This window comes from Ochlerotatus camptorhynchus, unplaced genomic scaffold, assembly GCF_037179485.1.
Source record: "Ochlerotatus camptorhynchus isolate MF236.1 unplaced genomic scaffold, CSIRO-AGI_Acam_v1.1 ptg000358l, whole genome shotgun sequence".
In the NCBI taxonomy this organism is placed as follows: domain Eukaryota; kingdom Metazoa; phylum Arthropoda; class Insecta; order Diptera; family Culicidae; genus Ochlerotatus; species Ochlerotatus camptorhynchus.
The window spans coordinates 555,681-578,571 of NW_027040846.1; the positions used below are offsets into that span (position 1 = coordinate 555,681).

A 22,891-nucleotide genomic window follows, 5' to 3' on the forward strand; every position below is an offset into this window, starting at 1 on the left:
TCGTGTACAGCCTCCGGGATCGCGCTTTGGCCGTCGTATTTTGTTTATCATCGCGATTTGGAGTCACTACCTTCTTGTAAGTCGATAGTCCGGCTCGTTTTTTGGCTCGATGCACGGTTGTAGACGATACACCCAGCTTATTTGCGGCATCTCGGAGAGAGAGGTTAGGGTTTCGCTTGAAACTACCGGCAACTCTCTTTGTCGTCTCAGCGGCTTCCGGTTTTCGATTTCCCCCCGATCCAGACTTCCTGGCTGTCGACAAACGTTCCCCAAACACTTTAATTACATTTGTAACGGTTGATTTGGCAACTTTTAGCGATTTTGCCAACTTTGCGTGCGAGTAGCTCGGATTTTCGCGATGCGCGAGCAAAATTTTGATACGCTGCTCTTCTTGCTTGGACGGCATTTTGACAACTGAAGAGTGAATTCCAAAATCAAAATAGGAGCAACATTCTACACACACACACCTTCGAAATGAGGGGTGTTCAGGTTTTTTAAATGCAAAATTGAAAGAAATACGTCAAGTTGATATTGACCAAATTTTGACCGTATCACCCTTTACATACAAAATTCATGAATGCAATCTTGCATGCATATGGAGATTCCTAATGAATGTGGATATATATGTCAATTTGTTAGAGTGATTCAGTCGCTTCATTTGCTGATTCATGAATTCATCGGTATAAACATACTACAAAGTTCATTTAGAGCGTTTTAATGCGACTGGGAATGATCGATAGAGAAACGTCAAAGCAAAGCATACAGTCGGCATGAAGAATGCAAGTGAATGAAATTTTCCATCCTTGTCCATGGCCACAGTTTGCCAGCCTCGTAGTCTTCGAAGGGTCCGCCGATTAACCTATCGCATCCCAGGTAGCCGAGCGATTTGCAGTTCCATGTTCCGAGTTTCCAATCGTAGTCATTATTTCGTCGCGTAGGTCTGTGCCGATTGTTCCGATCCGTATTTCTTTCTTCGGTATTTGCAACTTTGTTTTTTCCAGGGCGGCTTGTTGGGCCTGCCCCAACCCCCTGTCTCGCCGGGGGACCATCGTGCACAGCTCTGTTTAGAGTCCCACGCTGGCACTAGGACGGTGATCAGCCGCTCCTAACATGGAGAACAGACGCCGTTTTGAGCCGCACCTCCATGGTGAACAGACGCTCGGGTTTGGCGAAGCATTTCCTCTGTCACCGTACTATGGTTACCGCACCAGTGGTCACGTCGCACCTTTTCACTTTGCTATTGCCGAACAGGCTACGCCACACAGCTGTGTCCATGTTTCAGCTGGTAGTATTTTGTTATCATATGACTCGGGGAGGCGTGAAGAAGGAACTTGTGAGGACCAGGGCTAGGTATTCCGCTCCTTCCAGGTTGTCAATTCACTTAGCTTAGCTCAGCTAAGACTGACTACACATATCAATGGTTGCTACTCCGTTATTGATCAGAATCAGTGAAATTGTACAATGAATCAACTGAATGGGGCTGGGAGTGACCGTCCATTCTCATTGTACAAGTTTCAGTAACTCCATATTTTGTAGATCAATAACGGTGCCGGCCACGTCCTTGCAATCAGGTGGGAGTAGGGATGGAATATTAGAGTGACCTTTGTTGTTTGTGGGCCGTGTTAATCTCTGCACCCCAACATAAGACACAGGAAAGGAGATTTTGTTAGTAAGTTGGGTTCGATGGATCAGGATTCACCTTGATAAGTGATGCGACCATGGATTTAAATGAATCAGTGTTATCATGCATTCGGGAGCCCCGCTAGCTCAGTCGGTAGAGCATGAGACTCTGAATTTCAGGGTCGTGGGTTCGGGCCCACGTTGGGCGCCAAATGTAACAGTGGGGTAGATGGCAAGGCGGAAATAGCAGAAAACAGCAGATAAATTCGCTAAACCATAGTTATTTTCACAGCAGAATGTTTTCGAACTATGTCCGCATAATCGGCAAGCTCCACAACAAACTATCTTTTAGAAAACCCTTTCACTTAAGCGCCAGTACGATAAATCGTACTGCGATAGGGCGTGTTCAAATACCGTACCCGGCTAATCCTCTCAGGGCAGGGTAAGAACTACCAAAAATTACCGGCAAAACCCAAAACGTGAACAAAACCAAAATCTCCTGATATAGGCTAGATTCTTCTACTGACCAAACCAGCGGTCGACAAGAAAATGTGAAGCAAGGACTAAACTTTGACACTCAACTTATTCTGGGGGTTTTGTCCTAAGACCCTATACGTGCACGTTTTTCTAATATAAAATTGACTCGATCTAACCTGGTCTTTACTGTTGCAGTTACCGTTGGCGACGGTGCTCGCTGTTGACGCCGCGATTGCCGACGTAGATGGTGTCACTCGATGAAACACGTGGGCCTAGTTCGACTAGGTCGCCGCCAAGGAACTACTCGGAGCCACACGGGGGCACGCGCAGATCTGGAAGCGTAGGGTGCCTGGTATAAGCACGTTTCGCACGCTGGTCTGTGGTCTGGGAGCGTAGCGTTCCGGATACCACACAGTCGATGGTGCGACTATCGCCACCGCTTGGTTTCGTCGTCACACAAACGGTCGATGGTGAACAAGTCCACACGTGGGCCTAGTTCGACTCGGATGCCGCCGAGGAACTACTCAGAGCCGCACGTGGCACGCGCAGATCTGGGAGCACAGGGTGCTCGGTATGACCACGACGATGGTGACTTCTAGAGCCCAATAAAAAAAAAACCTTCGCCTGAAAGTTCTTCAGGCGATAACGAAACCTGTCGGTCTATCTATTTGCAGTAAAGGTATGCCTCGATATAACGTAACTGTCACTTTTGACTTCCGAAATTGACAAATCAATCATACAAATCACTATTACCAATAGATGGGAGATTGTCTCATCTGACCGATGTTGCTATTCTTTTGCTTGATTGAATGATCGATTGCGAGAAATCGGCGATGGAAGTCAAAAATATCGAGGAATAACTGTATATTGTTACCTTTGCTATAGCCTTTTAGGTTTCACTTAATCGCACTATGCTACACTTGTGGCATGTGTCCTTGATGGTTTTGAAATATAAAGTTAGTTTTCACGCATTATTTCACTGCTGTAATTAATAGCTTTTACTAAAGCACACACGGTATTCTCTACTGGTGGTACAATAATACTTTCACTTTACAGCAAATCTGCTTGACGATCCGATCGCTCGCACAGGTCTCACTGGAATGAAATGTAGCTCACATCAGGACAATTATCTTCCACTTCGTGGGTACGAGAATTGAAAAGAATTCTTACGAGTCCTGCTCTGATTGGGTAAAAAAAAACATCATACGATGTTGCGCTTCACAAATTTAAATTGTAAAACACTAATATTTACCGAAGACTACAACCATCAAAAAAGTAGTACGATCCGAGGCTAATCGACGGGAGTTCTCAATTTCTGTTGTACCTGTTTTTATGTGTTCAGTTTCAACACCGACCGCTCGTAGCGGCACTGCCATCACTTATCGGTTGCAACTTGGATTTGCCTGAAACCTAAACAAAATGGTTGATCATTATAATAAAAATCTGAAGACGTTCCATCATCGAAAAGCTGAAAATACACTTAGAGCATGTGCATGAGCAACACCAAAGAGCTGAAAACCAATTCAAACAAATGAAATCAACAGACAAAACCAGGTCGAAAGCTGTAAGAGTGAATCATTACAGTATGGTTCATCTAATGATGTTCCGTTATCGAAGAGCTGGAAGAAAACTTAAATAATTTAAATCAATAGATCCAGTCTGAGTGAAGGCTGTGACCCCATTTTGACAGCTAGCAAAGTATGTGTATCTTAAAATCCATCTTGAAGCAGGAAGATATGAAATCACAATTATGTGGAGTTACTGGAAAATAACAGTGCGGAGAGGCTGACAGGATCAGGTCATAACTGTAATGTGAATATTAGGAAGATTTATCATCTTCAAACTTTTCTTGAATTAACCTAGACGAATGCTTGTGAATAATTGTTATACAGATATATTAATTTGACAAACTTAATGGTTCAAACAACTCCAGCCTGTAGAAAAGCTGAAAATAGGGAATCTTTACAATGTGGATCCTACGCTATTCCACTATCAATGGACTGAACATATTCAGTCTAGATCAATAGATTTAGCTATTTGAACCAAAGCCGTACCAAGCCATATAATACATATGTTCACTACCCTCCAGCATCGAATCGCCAAAAAAATGACCGCAACGCCGAAAGCTTCAACGGAGGAACAACATATCTGGATGCCGCAGCATCTTCTTATCATTCACTCCGTGTTCATTCACACCTGTGTATTGTTGGTGGTGTAGAAGTTGTAGGTGTTGGAAGGTGTAGGTGTATAACCAAACACTCCCAAACAAATCCCACATTGTCTAATAATGTACACATGGCTCTCACGTGTGAAATTCCTTCCAACCATACAAACTAACCATTTCCTAGTTGCTCTTTGTGTCCTAGTATTTATCAAACAGTTTATGCATATCTTAACTGTGACCTCACAGTCAGCAGTAAAAACCTTTTCCTCTTTCCATTTTTTGAAACCCTCATAATTGTCACCACATGTGCATTAAAAACAAAACCTATTTTCCAAACATCACTCACGTCGCATTCCATTGCAACTCTGTAAATTTTCCTTTCAGGTCTTTAGTTAAAATAAATTCATTCCCAGTAAGGACAATACCCGAAGTCCGGTTCTGCCGCACTATTTTGTTCGCCGCGATGGTGATGATGAATTTTTGATATTTGATTTAATAGTAGTAGGTAATTAAAAAAAAAAGTTATTGTGAATAGTCTACTTAAGTTTGAGCCTCGAGCGCGTAAAGGGCGAACACGAAATTATTGTGACACATTCAACAGGACATAACTTTTTTACCATTGGGTAAAAATCAACCAAATTTTGCACACTTTCTCATTGATGTGTATTGTGTACATGCTGTCAAACTCGAAGTCGTGTTTTTCGATTCAACGAAAATGGAGGTGAACCAACACGAGTTGAGAGAACAAATTCTTTCCAAACACCTGGAATTTCTTGACCTGTCGCACCGGCAGTCGGAAAAAAATGTTGAATATTCACCATTCAACCGTCTCCAGAGTGTTGAAGCGGTTCCAGGAGCGGTTGACGTTGGACCAGGGCAAAGGAGCTGGAAGAAAACCGGGACCGGAGAACAAAAAGACGGAGGGAAAGGCAGTGGCGTAGCGTGCCCTGGTGACACCCGGGGCGGATTTTTTGGGTGTCACCCCATTTTTTATGTGCACATTAGACTGATGCAAAATTTGACTTTTTCGCTCCACAATACTTAAACGATTCCAAATCGAATCCTGACTAACCTCTCAAAATTGAACCCATTTGGTGAGAAACTGAGATGGCACAAACCATTTGAAGTTTGTATGGAAATTACTATGGTAAAACCAAGATTTTTGTTCATGTCTATCTAATAATTCACCATATCGGTCTGCTTCCAAAGCATTCAACTGTACTTGTAGGAAATTTTTCCAGCTACAACTTTGCTCAAGACCACTGTTTGATTAAATGTAAGGATCGAAAGTTATCAATGGTTCAATGCGCTGATGTCTTATGATCATGCTCAATCAACTGCTCAGCAGGCAACATTGGTGTTTCTGGGGCGTTGAATAGGACACACAAATCATGGCTACTATGTCACACTGAAAAATACAGTGTTGCCTACAGAGCAGCTGCTTGATCATGTCATAAGTTTACCAATCTCTTAAATAATTAATAACTTTTTCCTGTCTCGTTTTACATAGAAACGATCTTCAGCAAAGTTGTAGCTAAGATTTTCTATAAGAACGGCTATCGAACTGTTTCGCAGCTCAATATGGAAAAAGACTAGAAGGCAATGAACAAAAAGTTGAGATTTCCCATAGTAATTTACATGTAAACTTCAAATGGCTTGTGCGAAGTCTGTTTCTAACCAAATGAGTTGTAACTTTGGGAGGCTAATCAGGACCCGATTTGAAACCATTTAAGCACTGTGGAGCGAAAAAGTCAAATTTAGCATCAGTCTAATGCACATGAGTACTTACCATAAATTACTGTTTCCTTAATAAAACATAAATAAAACATCTAGTTTACCAAGCCAAAAACATCATTTATTTGAATACAGAACAAGAAATCAGCAAATTGTGACACGGGGTGTAGCAAACTGTAGTTGATTACACTCTTCACCAAATGTTCTCAAAATTTTTATATGAGTTGACCCGCAACCTTTTGAAACTGCTGTTTTACGGTTATGTATCGTATGCGTGATAATTTTTGCACCATCTTACCAATAAGGTTCCCGTTTCACCTATGCATACAATGCCTTGGTTTTCTTTGCATGCACTTAACCTATAGCTCATACCGTAGCGATGTCAATTATACAAGGTCTGGCCCAACCGGCTTATTGGTATTAGTGAAATGTGGAAATGTTTAGTGGTGTTCGTATTTCATCGCAATGTTTATCTTTTTACCCGAAACAACGACACGTCTGCCATTCGCAGTATGGAATGTTGTACTGCCGTGACATCGTCATTCGCTTGTTCAGCAATGTTTACAACATTTTTGCTTCTAACACCAGCAAGCTGCCTGTTGTTCCAGACCTTGTATAATTGAAATAGATACCGTAGTAGGCTGTCTATAAAAGAAAATGATTTACTTAGTTTGACAGTTGCACCATGACGAAGTGGCAGCGTATTCGTGATTTGTCCCACGCTCAAATATCGCAAAAAGACATTTCACCGTCAAAAGGGTTTTAGACCGAGAAAAGAAAGGACATCTATCCGCGAAGGTGGCCACAGGTCACAGGTGGATTATTCAATATGGCGCGTCATGAAGACCAAGGCCTGTTCTAAACGCCACCCGAGTACAGCAAGCCTCAGACAAACAATGACCCGTACCTGGAGAGAATTGGATCCAAACTACATTATTAGAACCTGCCGTGCATTCCGGAAGCGTGTCGAGGCCGTATTTGCAGCAAGTGGAAACTCGATCGATGATTAACGTAGTTTAAGACTCTGAGAAACATCCCCCCTTTGAATAAATAAAAAAACTCGAAAACGAAATATTTGAGAATTTTTTTTAAATTTGACATTGCTCAATGGTACAAACATTATCACGCATACGGTATATGATCAGGTATATGGTATTAATTATTCTCTTGGGTGTCACCCCTCTAAGGGTGGCACCCGGGGCGGACCGCACTCCCCGCCCCCGGCAAGCAACGCCACTGGGGAAAGGTGAAGCGTATGATTAAAGCAAATCCCAACGTCTCAAGCCGTGATTTGGCTAAAAAGATCGGCATGTCGCAGAGCTACGTCCAGAATGCAAAGAAGAGAGCTGGACTACATACATACAAGGTACAGAACTTCCCAAACCGCGATGAGCGGCAACAATCGACGGCTAAAACTCGGACACGGAAGCTCTACGAGAAGATGCTGACAAAATATGGCTGCTTTGTGATGGACGACGAAACGTATATAAAAGCCGATTTTAAGCAAATTCCGGGGTTGGAGTTTTTCACCGGCAAAAGCAAGTTCGATGTGGACGACAAATTTAAGAAGAAGAAAATGTCGAAGTTCGCCTCCAAATATCTCATTTGGCAGGCCATCTGCTCTTGCGGACTGAGGAGTGAGCCTTTCGTGACAAAGGGTACAGTAAATGGCGAGATCTACAAATCTGAGTGCCTCGAGAAGCGCCTTTTGCCGTTCTTGCAGCAGCACGACGAAGCTCCGCTATTTTGGCCAGATTTGGCATCATGCCACTATTCTAAAAGTGTCCTGGAGTGGCATGAGGCCAATTCTGTCCATTTTGTTCCAAAGGACATGAATCCGCCAAACTGTCCGGAGCTGCGCCCAGTGGAGCAGTACTGGGCAATAATGAAGCGGGAACTTCGGAAGAGCAAGAAGACAGTCATAGACGAGAAGGATATGTTAAGAAAATGGAAAAAAAATCTGAGAAACTGGTACCGGATGACACTGTAAAGACTTTGATGGAGGGCATCAAGCGAAAATGCGTTCAATTTTACAGTCAAGGCTCCATCGATTAACTTTTCTTTTGATTTTTGAAGTAAATATATGTATAAAACCACCCTAAAATTTTGGTTTGATTCTAAACATTATAAGAAAATTGGCATGACATTTTCGGTGTCGCAATAATTTCGTGTTCGCCCTTTATAACGGATATAGCAGACTGCATTTAACATCTATATATTTAAAAATGAATTTATGTCTGTCTGTCTGATCCTTATAGACTCGGAAACTACTGAACCGATCGACGTGAGAATTTTAGTGCAGGGTTTTTGGGGCCGGGAAAGGTTCTTATTATGGTTCGAGACCCCTCCCCCCTCTGAAATTTGTATGTACGGTAGACATTCACCACCACCCCCTAAGGTGTATGCTTGGTTTATGAACAGATCTATTAAGTTTCCTCCCTTCCATCTTTTACGTTTACATGCCATACTGCCACAAAAGCTGTCCTCGTTACAAATTAAAACTCATAATGGTCATCCTGCAAATGACTTCTAATAGTGCAAAACTACATGATGAAAATCAATTTATCATGAAGCTAATGGAATGTTCGCAAATCCAACAAAGCTCCCCGCAGAAGAAATGGTTATTGATTTCCGTCCCACCATAACTGTGCCCATTTGATCTAATGTATTGATTGAATTACCACCAGTCAGTGCCCAGCCTAATGGCGGGCAGTTTTCCACCATAAAACGTGAATTCACACCCATAATCAATCGCGCACTTTCAATTAGACTCTTTTCCCGTCTCGCTCTATCGCTTCCTACTTCACGTGCTGTTATCCTCACAAGCGATGAGGTGCACCCTTGATGAAATCATCAAAAGTGTCCACTTTCATGAGTTGCAATAAAAACAATCTCGCGTGCCCTTCTTGATCCTAGTCGTCAATCGGCATAGGGACTCATTCTGATTTATAGATTGCTTACATTTTGATTGAAATGGCGGACGGGGTAATGTCCCGCCCGGCGCTGCTGGCTGCATGGTGGTTCAATGCAAATTGTTCGTTCGTTCGTTCGTTGAATGGCGGACGATGCAGCGAGCCCGCATGCGCGAAATGGAACTGCAATATCATTATTATAACTAATAGCGATGGATGGCCGTTTCTCATCGCAGTCACGGGCCTCACGCCGTCTTTCAGCTTCGGTGCAGTGGTGGTAAGTACGTGCCTCCTCTCCTTTCGGGATCGATCAAGTTTTACAATGAGGGGGAGGAAAGCCGCAGACTCCGTAATGATGACAAATCAATACCCATTGGACGAAGGCGCCCGCTCGCACATTGTTAACGATCATTAGTGTTTGAATAGATGGACCCCGGCGTGGTCGATCGGGGGATTTGTTAGCATATTACAATATTTTGCTTTGTGATTGAATGGGAATCGATTGCCGTGATTGGCAACACTGTGTAACCGCCGCCGGTCCAATCGAGACATATCAAATAGGTCACACTGGGAGCAGGCCGAGGGGGAGCTTAACGTCAATAAATGTTCCATAGTGCTGACGGACAAGAATGTTTTGCCATACGTGTGGATACACGCGAGAGCTGCCGTAAGGAGCCTCCGGAGCTGCGAACAAAGTTATAAACAATTGAAAACAAATTGTTTTACCATGAGTGCTTGCATGACCTAAGAACGCGTAGGTGGCGAATACCTTGCGTAGGTGGGTGTTGAGCAACATGTACTTCTGGTTGAGTTTTGCAACATGGACACTTTGATCCTAGAGGGAGTGATTTTTTTTTGAATCTGTACTTTTTGCGTTGAGTCAGTTCGGGTGTAGGTACGGGGCACTTGTCCAATATATAGGACAGCCCAAGTATGAGCCGAGAATGAGAGAGGAATGCTCCGATAAACTAACAATGCTATAAATCATCATTCTGACGGTGCCGGAAAAGCAAATAAATTGAAACATGTTCTCTAGAATTTTCTGCCATAAGTGCAAAATTCAATATTCCTGTCCGGAGTTTGTACTTATCTGCTGCGCATAGCACATATGGTACGGGAAAAAGTTCATCATTTCTCGCGGATGCTGCATGCTGCGGGATGTGCCATAAATATTATCAGTATTGATGCCTTACATTCGGTATCGAAAGCTGAACACCAAGTGTTTGCTCGTTCTAGGGTCACAGGAAGTAATAAATAACCGGTAACTTGAGAGACTAGAAATTGTAACATTCCCGTGTATGATTCCAGATTTATTTATTTCGTCAACCGACGTACACTAGTGCAAATACATTCTTCTTCTTCTTCTTCTTCTTTTTCGCATGTCAAGCTTATTGCTAATCTTATATTAGGTTATTGTGTGCTCTCAACATAGTGTTCTAGCGGCACCGGTGGTGCAGTGGTAAGCGTGATTGCCTCCCATCAGTGCTGTGTTCCTAAAATTTGAGCTAAGTAGTCGCACCCAAGTTTAGTTTAGTTTATATAGTACGTTGCAAAACATTTGCACTTTATCGAGCAGCACCGCACGCTATGCCTGAAGGCACTTTTTTTGCAACATTCATGTACCTCAGATTTTCCTTGACAGGATATTAGTTTTGATCCTAACAATCAAATCTGTGATGGTTTTAAAATATTTCATCTTGGGTTTTTTGAGAAAAAGTGTTTTGAAGTTTACAAAGCCGATTATGAAGGTGTATATGGACTATTGACGATACAAAACTATTACGAATTGAACAAATGCAGTTAAACAATGTTCAAATGATGATTGAATTAATCTAAATGGCATTAAAGAGTTCTCTTTGACTCTCAAGTAAGATCCGTATTGATTATGTTGACTTTGACCAAAATCAATTAATAATTGTTGCTAGAACAACTTCTTAATTAATTTCTCTTCCCTCATAAGAGTAGAAGTAGAAGGCAGTGTTCACTCGGCTGTCGACAAAAGCAGACCACTCTCGATGTGTGCTACGCGATCGGCTGTTTTCTCGGCAGCACCCATTGTGTGGTCCTCCTTATTGTTCTTCATCAGCAGTTCTTTCGGTCGATGCGTCGTCGACTTTGGAAAGCAACCGTTTCGTGATGAGTGTGTGAGTGCTGACCACGTTTTGCGTCCATTGCTGCAATGGACGCGCTCTGACCCTCGTTGGCGTACAACAATTTGCCATACAATGAAACTACTGGAAGCGGCTCCAGTTCTGATGGAGGAGGCTTTTTGGACAGCGGAAGATAAAGTGTTTATTGTGTTGTACCTTTTGACTATATTTTTAAGATGTATTGTATAGTGACCAAGAGTCCTCGGCTCTGTAAAGTTAATTCGGTTGAGCCTTACCAATTAAATTAATAAACAAAAAAAATAAGAGTAGAAGAGAAAGAAACGAGCAGAACAGTCTGAGGCAGCCACGTAATCATAGTAGGCATTGATTTTCGTCCTGTTTCGAGTGTTTTTGTTTTTATTGGAGATATCGTGTAGAAAATTTGGAAAAAATTTAAAAAAAATTTGCTTGGATTTAAAAAAAATAGATATGTTGGACTCAATGGCGAGATCGAAAATAAATTCTGGCAACCATGACGAATTGGTTTGAAAATCGTCTAACCGATAATACAGGAATGAAACTCACATGAGGTTAGCTGCTCTTGCCCAGTGAGTTTAGGTAGTCCTAACTTTGAATTACTACAGAATTGCTAGAGCTGCATTGCAATTCCCATATTTTGAATAAGAAAACTTTCAGGAAGGTTCAGCGACTTTCTAGAAAATTATGCGAACTATAGGGAACTAGTCGGTATATGCCTTTGTGAACAGCTATGTAAACTGCAAAACACTTTTTCTCAAAAAACCCAAGATGAAATATTTTAAAATCTTCGCAGATTTGATTGTTAGGATCAAAACTAACTTCCTGTGAAGATAAAACTGAGGTACATGAATGTTGCAAAAAAAGTGCCCTCAGACATAGCGTGCACCGTACTCTACAGGTGGCGAAGTCCCTTTATCTGTTCTTCTTGAAATTATAATTAGTTTTCGAAAGTTCCGTCAATATTTTCCAAGCACAATAATTTGTGTTTTATTATTTATCTCATATCTATCTTACTTGACTTTCTCCTAACTTGAGGAAAAACCTTGAACAATTTCTAGAATTTTCCAAAACATTCATGGGCCAAAAAAAGTTCCCAAAACTACCTCCGCAGTAAGAAGCCCTACTGCGCTAACCGAAGCAATGACGCAACGGACTTTTGTTTCTCCGAGGCCCCCTTCATAAGTTACAAGCAGTGTTGGAAAAGTTCGCGATATTTAACGAAGTTCACCATGGGAAAAGTTCGTGAGTCATAGTGAGTTACCGGGAACTTTTCCATCACTCGTCACAAGTACTAGGCTAATTATGGGGAAGATGATGGATATGATGATAGTTAAAGTCAAAAAACAAAAAATAAATATACATTAATATGGATTCGCTTTATGCAATTTACTCAAAACACCTCTGGCGTTTTACAAATTATTACCCAGACAACCAGAATGTACGTATATTTAAAGTTGTTTCTGTGATATACAAACATATATACCAACAAACAAATCGTATAGAATGCAAAAAAAGGGCCTATACATACAAAAGTGGAGGCCATATACGTGCAAATTTTAATTTCTTTTTAAACGAGTTGATTTGACATTATATACGATTCAATCTGTAATAACAAATTCAATTTGAAAAACCTTACGATGTAATCCGATTTAATTTGTGATACGGTACGATGAAAAAAGATTCGTCGTATATAAGTCGGAGATTTGCATTCTATACGATTTAACTTAAACATAATGCGATGTATGTCATACTTAAATGCGATGTTGACTTTTTATTTCCTTTGGTTTGTTTTTTTCGTCGATCTTGTTTTCCGTGCTGAGCACCAATGCTACCGACGGGCCAGGAAGGCAGCTCCCACACCTGGACCCTACCTATCGACCCATCAACTCATGAACCGGGACCAACGGCTTTACTTCCCATCCGAAGGAAGGCGTGGATCAGAGATGTTATGCCTCAGAACATCCCAGCGGCGCCAACTGGGATTGAACCCAGGCCTGCTGGGGTGAGAGGTGATCACGCTTACCACTACACCACCGGCGCCGTTACGATGTTGACTTAAACTATAGTTATTTACGATACTTTATGTACATTGTTATACCACTTCTGGTTGTCTGGGTACCAATTTGGTTTCTGTGTTTCTGTTTTATTTTTGCTGGAGGTGGTGGATTTGTGATATCTTGAGTAGTTATAAATTATGACTGCTGATATGATAGCATAAATCAATCGCCAGCATAAAAAAAACAGCAACCATAAAAATATATGCAGAATAATGCAAATGGCACATCCCATGTGGCTCTCGTACAAGAAAACCTTACTTTCGTAAAGGAAACTTTTATCTAGGAAACCTCGTGAACCTTACCTTTGCTACTTTTAGCAAAAGTGGGATGCCAAACTCTTCGAGCATGTGTGCGTAGCAAAAAGGCAATCGTCGCTACTCAAATCTTTGAAATAAGAACCAGAGATGTTTGTGTTGTTACAACTGATGTTACCTTTGGAATCCTTAATAAGTAGGCAATACGTTTACTGTTTTAGTGCCACGTTTTTATGTTTATAGCAGGTTCTTGTTTTAGAGGGGGAGGTAGCTCATCGATTCTTCCGGTTCGCCTCCTAGCATCGTGCTATAAGGTACCAGGCGATAACCAGGGTAGTTGATCGATAGCTCGATGACCTCATTTCGTTGGCGTCTGCAATGGGAAATTCTCATAGCATGCGTTGACGATGGAACGTTGTCGAGTTGTTGAATAGCAACTATCGTGGTAACTCACCGATTACCTGTCGATCTGCCAAATTTGGAAAGACGTCTGCATTGAATTGTCTCATATAATAATATTCCGCCCACTATATCACAAGAAATTGCGAGTAGCTGAGTGGAATGGAGATAAGTTAAGCATTGGGTACAGGACCAAGTCTCCCCTGGGTGGTGCCAAAAGATGAGCGCAATAGAATCATCAAGTTGCCATAAGGCACGGAATGAGACTATTGCATGGCTGGGTAGTCAAAGTCTTCCATTCGTTAGTCATTTCAGGTGGATTAGAACAGGTTTAGGTTTAGGGTGGGTGTTGGCCAGATTTGGATTTTTCAGATATAATTTTAAATAGGACCTAGATTATTTAATACACTAGTAACCTCAACTTCTCTCACAATGTTTCATTGTGACTAATCAACACTCAATGGGTAAAAATCAAATTTGCGGTAAATTTGAAAAAAAAATGTAACTTGGCGTGTAGAGCGCACTGCCCACTGGACGATTCTGAAGCCTGACCAAGTGAGTGGGTTACGGGTTTATTTGATTGTACGTCATTTCCAAGTTATATATAGATACATTCATACCATTGGCATTTTGTATTTGAGATAAGACAGAGACAGGATGCGGAGGGCCTGCTTAGGGGGAGCGTAACCCATGTGATGGCTTCCATTTATTAAATAGTTCAGATAGGCTGGAAATGATAGGTTCATGGTGAGAAAATGTACCATATGGTGCCCGTTGACTGATCAAAATTAGATTCAAATCGTCAGGCCCTGCCCTGTAATAAGGGGATTGACGATGATTTGTCAAGTTTCATTTTGCATTTGCATATAATTGTAAGTTTAGGTTTGCTTTTGTAATTGTAAGATAGATAGTTTGCCTCAATTGAAACATTGAGTTGTATAAACTTGACGAATCATACCTCTAAAATAGTAGTAGTTACAGTGCCGCATTATCTAACAACCACTGCCTGCAACTAATGTTGAGGGGTCGGCAGGGCTGATTACGGATCAAAACTAACATAACTCTAACACTGAAATGATCCCGAAACTAACGCTCATTCATTGCACTTTGAGTCATAAAGTAGTTTTATTTATTTTCCTACTAATCTATCTACACACTTAGTTTTTTCTACAGAGCTCGGCTGTGCGGGTCTCGGCGGGGAGGGTTTCGCTGAGATCTCGGCAGGAGTGACATTTGATTGCTGAGTCTCGGATAATGCCTTTTCTAATAATCTGCCTACGTTTCTTTTCTTTGTTATCTACTTTATCCCCTTTTTATTTTTCTGCTCTTCTTTCCTCTTCTCTTCTTTTGTTTTGTTTGTTTACATATAACTAATACTAATACCTCCTTGTTTTCTCTCTAATTTGTCTACTATGTCCCACCATCACGATGAGAGATGAGCTACCGTACATGGTACACGCTCATATACACTCCCAAAATAGTATGCCGCAAGTAAGTATATCACAGAGGCAACTAAAGATCCAGAAACGCCGATAACGCTGAAGATAATGAGCTGTGGTGATTTATATGACTATATAGTATAATTTATTTATACTAACCTAAACACACCCAAATCCAAACGATCACTAACCAAAATAATAGACTTATCTTTTTTCAACAGGTGTAATTTCGTTTAGTTCTGTTTCTCTCTTTTCAGCAAAACAACTACAAAAAAACCTCTATAACTCTTCTCCATTCTTTTAATCTCCTACTATCCCTTATAAATGTATCGGAAACTAGTGGGACTGTCTGTGCAAACAAAAACAGACCTGCTAGTGGAAGAAGGTCGTTATAACTCGCTTAACTCGTTTTCGGATTTGAGAGATCCTCGGTTACAGTGGCCTGCTTACTGAGCAGGAAAACGCGGTCCCAGGTCCTTAAATATCAAAGAGATTTATGGTAAAATCACTTGTGTATCGTGTATTTTGCGAAACTCGTTGTTGTCGTTAGTTCCGGGTTTGAATGGATACAAAAATTTGAGTAACGGTATTATGTGAAATGAGGGGCTCGGTGGCCTTAGAGCAACCGTTTTTGCTTACTGAGCAGAACATCATGAGTCTAATCTCAGGCGCATCCACATTCAAGATTCGTCAATCCTCTTATTTGTTAATATGACTACATGGTAATAACAGCAACTCGGTGATTAAAAAGGTGCTCGTCTGCCTAGTGGCAAACGTTTTTGCTTACTGAGCAGAAGACCGTGGGTTTAGTCCCAAGCTCCTTCGCGTTATATGATCGTTAGGACATCAATTCAGCTTATCGTTTACCAAAACGAACCCTGCTGCAAACCCAACCCTCTTATCCAACATCCCAGTGATTCCTCGTGGAAGTGCAGAGGTGTTCTCGGCTTCCATCAAAACGAGTGTCATGTCAACACAATCCTTCCCATTCCTTTCTTGACCTGTGTTCGGGCGCGGCCGGCGCTGGTATTGCCTAATTTAAGATCACCATTTTTACACATTGAGGATGATTGCTAGTCCCAAGCATTATCTATTGGTTCTCTGTGTAATTACAGCTGATCTGGCAATAACAGAGTAGCAACCGTGGGCGGTCAATCAAGCTCAAGCTCAAGCTTATAGCAGGTTCTTGTTTTAGACGTTCCCATTACTGCCGAAAGTATTAAATCAGTCCAGAAAATTTAACACTTTCGGAAGTGAGTCTATCTTTGAGCGATTCATCATTTGCCTTACTGAATTCAAGCTTTTCTGAAGTTATTAAATATATTATGAGCTGAATACACGAATCCAGTGTTTCCAATTTTCCGAAGTGACTTAAAACTTTTGTAAAATTCAGTTCTGTTTGAAGTTATTCTGTACGTTTTTCTTGAAATGGTCCAGTACTTTCCAAAGTGATCCTAAGCTTTTCTCAAGTTATTCAGTACTTTTCCAAGGAGATTCCAAACTTTCCTAATGTAATGTAATGTCAGTATAGACAGATCTCGTTTTTTAAAACGTAACTACAGTGCACTCTCTACAACTCGAGTTATATAATTATCGAGTTATAGAATCTCATACAAATTCGCTATCGCAGTAGCCATGACACTCATTTTTATTATGGTTATATAACTGGATATCGAGTAAGTGGACATCGAGTTGTGGAGAGTTGACTGTACTTCTATGTCGAGATCTTTTTCGATGTGTCACAATTGAGTAGCTTACTGATAATAATCAATACTCCCTGAATCCTGTTGAAAAACTATTGAAAGATTCGTGGAAGTGAGGAGGATCTCTCGGTTTTTGACGGTCTAATTGACCTACATTTTGAAGCCAGCGCTGTTTTTGTCTATCGTAAAGTATGAGATCACCAGTTTTTACACATTGCAGATGGATGCTAGTCCAATGCATCGTTTTTTGCTTCTCTGACAGATGACTTTCTGAAGTTTTCTGCAGTAATTCAGTACTTTTCAAACTGATCCCGAGATTTTCTAGAGTGTTTCAGTACTTTCAGAAGAGATTTTGAACTTTTTTAAAATGATTCTGTGATCCCCAAAATGATTTCGATTTTTCTGAAGTGACTAAATATTTTCTGAAGGGATTCCAAGCTTTTCTAAAGTTATCACAAAGTGATTCACCTTTTGAAGAAGTGATTGCAAACTTGAGAGAATTGATACAGTACTTTCCGATGTTTTGTGAAGTTGTTCAGGTCTCTCCGGATTTTTTTTTTAGTTTTTACGAAAGCGATTACAAACTTTCTGGAAAGATTAAGTATTTTCCAAAGGGATTCAGAAATTTTCAGAAAATTCATTCAATACTAACCGTAGAATTTCAAAGTTTTCTGCAGAACTGGTTTCAAACTGTTCAAAAGTGATTCAATCCTTTCTGAAGTGATTCAGTACTTTCGGAAGTGATTACAAACTATCTTAAATTATTCAAATATACTTTTCGGAGTGATTCCAAACATTTCTGAAGTGATTCAGTACTTTCTGAAATGATTCAGTGCTTTCCAACGTGATTATGAACATTCTGGAGCGAATCAGTATTTTCGAAGTGATTCCAAACGTTTCTGAAGTGATTCAGTGCATTTCTAACTAATTAAATTATTTTCGAAGTGATTCCGTTCTTGCGGAAATGATAACAAACTTTCTGGGATGATTCAGTACTTTCCAATGTGAATCCGAAATTTTCTGAAGTGATTCAATATTATCCGAAGAGATTCCAAGCTTAAAGTGGTTCAACACTTTCCGAAGTGATTCAGTGCTTTCTGAAATAATTCAGTACTTTCCTAAGTGATCATGAACTTTTCCAAAGTGATTCCGAACATTCCTGAAGATATTCAGTGTTTTCCGAAGTAATTCCAAACATTTCTGAAGTGATTCACTGCATTCCTAAGTAATTCAATTATTTTCAAAATGAACTTCCCGCAATGATTCAGTACTTTCCAAAGTTATTTTGAATATTTATTAAGTGTGTTGGGTCTTTTTCTGAAGTTATTCAGTACTTTGTGAAGTGATTCTCAACATTTCTGAACTGATTCAGGACTTTCTGAAGTGATTCCAAACTGTTCTGAATTGATTCAGTACGTTCAGAGGTGATTCCGAACATTTCTAAAGTGATACAATACATTCTTAAGTGATTCAGAAGTTTTCAAAGTGATTGAAAACATTTCTGAAGTGATTTAGCACTTCCGAAGTGAATCCAAACTTTTCTGAAATGATTCAGTGCTTTCTGAAGTGATTTCCAACTTTTCATTAGTTATTCAGTGCTTTCCGAAATGATTCAGTACTTTCTGAAGTGATTCCGAATGTTTATGAAGTTAGGCAATTTTTTTCTTAAGTGATTCAGTATTTTTCGAAGTGATTCCAAACTATTCTCAAGTGATTTAGTTGCTTCTGATGTCGATCTTTTTTATATGATTCCAAACTACTCTCCCATTCCTCACCGTGAAAGAATTTTGAAAGCACCATCATGTCAAAATTTCTATCTTACGCCACTAAGTAGTGCCATCTTTTGTTCGCCAATCAGGATTTCCACCGTTAGGGGTAAATCTCATTCAGATGAACTTTTTAACAGTTGGTATTATTTAACATTTTTTCCCGATCAGGGACACAGGCCACTTCAATTTTACCATTTTTGATTGATTGTTTCGGTAACATTTTTATCAGGGGCGCAAGCCATTTCAAATTTAATATTTTGTCAATTTTCCCCCGACCATGTTTACCAGAGGTAAAAGCCATTTCAAACATAATATATAAAAAAAAAAATCCTGAACTACTACAAATTTAAAGTTTTTATTCTATTTTTAAGAATATTATTTTCTCCTGAACATGTCTACCAGGGGCGCTAACATTATACATTTTTTTTCATTTTCCTTGATCATATTTCCAAGGGGCGCAAGCCATTTAAAATTTAACATTTTTGTTTAACTTTAGCTATTTCAAATTACATATTTTTTTAAGATTTTCCAGATTCAACATTTTCTTTAAATTTTTCCCTGAACGTGTATGTTAGGGGCGCTATCCTCTTTAATTTGAATGGTTTTAATCATTTTAAACATGCTTACCAGGGGCGCAAGTCATTTCAAATATATCATTTTTAAATGTTTTTCAGAACGTGTTTATCATTTAAAATTTTACGATTTAAATAATTTTTCTCTGAATTTGTCTACCAGGGATCCTTGCCATTTCAAATTTAATGATTTTTAAATTTACTTGAAGATGTATATCAGACTGTTTTTTTTTCAGTGTATTATTAATATTTAACATTTGAGGTGAGATTTTGTGAATTGGATTGCTGTACACTGAAGTCTTTTTTTACACGTTTTTTTACGCATTTTTTTTTACACGGTTATTTTACACGGTTTTTCGCAATTAACACGGTACGTTTTTAACGATTTCTCGACAACGATACAACCTATCGACTTGATTCCAATCACATGATGCGTTTCTAGCTATAGGTAATCGAATGGCATACTTTAAAAAAATCACAATTTTTGGTGTAAACACTTATGGACCATAGCATGCTATAATTACAAATGGCACCAAAATCCGATTTTTTAAAAACATTTAAGAATGTAAATAATCAAAATCTCGTAGGTTTTTTTTTCACACGGTTTTTTTTTTTACACGGTAAGTGTAAAAAAAGACTTGAGTGAATTTGTCCTATTTTGTAAAAAAAAAAATCGGTTTGCAGCTAAGTAGTCGTCGACTACCCGTGACTACCCACAACCACAGTACTGCCTCTCATCCCAAAAGGCCTGGGTATGATCCCAGTCAGTGCCGCCGGGTTTTTCAGAGGTATAAAATCTCTGATCACGGGAGGGGGAAGTAAAAGCCGGTTGGTCTCCAGTCCATGAGTTTGATAGGTGGGGGACCTGTCTCCCTGGCGTCGGTAGCATTGGTGCTCAGCACGGAAAACAAGATCGAAGGAAAACAAATCAAAGAAAAAAAAATTAATAAAACTTACATGAGATTTTCGACTTGATTGAAGTGCATCCCCTTGGATGTAATATTAAAATCTATTTTTTGCTGTGCAGGTGTATATTTCAAACGATGTGGAATATCAATTTCAGCAGCTTCTCCCAAAACAACCAAGTCTCTAAAACGTCAAAAAAGGTAGAATATGTGGCAGTGTTCCCCTAATAGTGCATGTATGTTTTTGTTTACGTTTTGTCAGTAGAGATTGTTAGCTATAAGTGGAATTATTCTTTCTTATTATATCAAGTCATCGTTCTACCTCCGAGCAGGCAATATGCCACTCGGAGGCAATAAATCAATTCAAAGTGCTGCCGATTTCCACCGTTCGTCAACTAGATTACAGCTACGTGGTGGGGAGCTCATCCGCAAGATCTTCTAACGTTGTACCGGACAAGAATTTAATCGGTTCGATCATCCCTAAGGTGTCGAAGTGTCCTTGGTTCAAGGGGTTGGAGGTGGGTCGAGACTTCATACGTCTGATGTCTCGCCTCATGTCCAATCACTATTCGTTAAACGCTCACTTGTTCCGTGTTGGGCTAGAAGATAGCAATTTCTGTGAATGTGGACAAGGTTACCAGGACGCAGATCACATTATTTGGTCATGTGCTGAGCACCGTAGAGTCAGATCCGAGTTTTACGATTCCCTTCGATCTCGAGGTAGACAACCTAATGTTCCAGTTATTTTGACTAGACGCGATCTGGAGTTCATGAAACTCATATATGTTTACTTTAAGAATATTAACGTTTGATTAACATTGTGTTAAGTTTGTATATTTTTAAATGTTTGTTTTCATGATAAATAGGAATAAGTTCATGTTTTTGGATTAATTAATTATTTGTATCGTAAACCACATTTTAAACCTCCTTCTCCCTTTTCCCATTCAAAATATTGTAAATCTCCACTCACCTCGAGACAACCGTGAGTATTCGGTCTAGCTTCTTTAACTTTAAATATAAGACATTAATAATGTATAACGAAAATGATAACTCGGCTCTGTAAAGTTTATTCGATTGAGCCTGTACAAATAAAGTAATTATTAAAAAAAAAACTAGATCGCAACATAGGGCGATCCATCCTGGTCGAAACAATGTGTTTATGAGGGATAAATCACGACGTAAATTTCAGATGTGCACTTGAAACATTACTTTTAAGAAACTGACGAGTTTATTTTCAAAACCAATGAACCAATGAATGATGGAAGTGGTAAGTCTGCTGTATTCCGTTCGCGAAAAGAAACTGCAAGTAAGCATTGGAGATGAATTCCGATTTTAATTAAAATTTGTGTAGTGATCTAATCCTTCCTTAGCATGAATCAAAGTTGATGAAAATAACATCAAGATCATCAATAATTCTCTGTCCTCAAAAGGCATTGAAAAATGTTTGAGGCCACAAAGAACCGTTAGTGACAATTGAGTAATAACATTATGAAATCGAACGACATGTACTGTCACAGAACGAATCATTTGCCAACCGTCCTGTGCAGATCTGCCAAGATGTAGAAGTTGACCACCCGCCAGCAATAGTTTGCAAACTAAAACCCTCCAGACATTGGCACAAGGAAGCTGTACCTGTGAGTGTCGTGCGTGAGTTCTTCTCGTTACTGCCACGGCCACCGTTCAATTTACGACACCCGTTGGACGGGGTGGTCACCATGTACTTGCCGAGCCCATAGCCAGCAGCACAGCTACCACCACCACCAGTCTGTGCACAACAATTTCAAATTACTGCCTATCATACATCCTTCATTGCGCAAACTCACGGAGGTCGTTCTTTGAAGTGCGCCCGGGAAACCAGCAGGATATTCTTTATTTAAATTATCTCCCCAAGACAGCGCAGCGCAGCGCTCATCTGTCTGGGCGCGGGATTCAAGTGCTCACGCGGTGTGAGGATGCATACAACAAAAATGGTCGTTTAACGTTTTAAAATTGCGCATAAAGTATGATAAATTATAATTTCATTTGGTTGAGGTGGGAGATCAAGCGAGCGATGCGTGAGGAAAACATAACAAACTAAACGTATGTAGTGCGCGTGCTGTCTAGGAATGTCGACGGCGGTGGTGGTGGTGCTGCTGCACCGGATCATCCAGATCATTTTGTAGGCTAGTGAGATGCATACAATGTAGATTATGATGCTGGAAATGGCTCATAATACTTCAACTCTGGCAGCGGCTGGTGTGCAGATAATCATCAGCTAATGCAAATGGATACCCCTGGGGAAATGATAATACCGCAGCCGAAGCGAGAGTGAGTGACATCAAAGCTCTTCTGATGGACACCAAGCAACCGGAATATACAGTGTTGATCTTCTGGATGATCTCTCGTTCTAGATTTCAATTTAAAGAGGTTTTCATTTATCTGGAATCAAAATAAATTATGTAACATAATGAGTCATTTAATTGCACAACTAATTTGCCGTAGCATGGTAAGCCTTTCCTTCTAGCAGACAAGCACGCTGCCGCATTGTAACATGAAACAAATCCCATTCTCGCCTGAAACAACAAATCGCTTCGTCTAATGAAAACTGTCACCGCTTGTTACCTTTTTTGTAATGGACCCTGTAGTACCTCCGGCAGGAGCATCAACCAACGGTTTCTAGTGTTGTGGTTCATTCATGTTGCAATCATCATCGTTCCCCTCTCGTTCGGGGTCGCTGAGAGCTAGGAAGGTGTGTCTTCTGAATTAAACAAAGCACAT

At 40.2% G+C, this 22,891-nt stretch overlaps 1 non-coding gene across 1 annotated transcript; it reads left to right on the forward strand.

Moving 5' to 3' along the window:
* Positions 1–1,756: 1,756 nt before the first annotated feature.
* On the forward strand, positions 1,757–1,828 carry TRNAQ-CUG (transfer RNA glutamine (anticodon CUG)). Its single transcript has one exon. It is a non-coding gene; the product is annotated as a tRNA-Gln (tRNA).
* Positions 1,829–22,891: the final 21,063 nt, after the last annotated feature.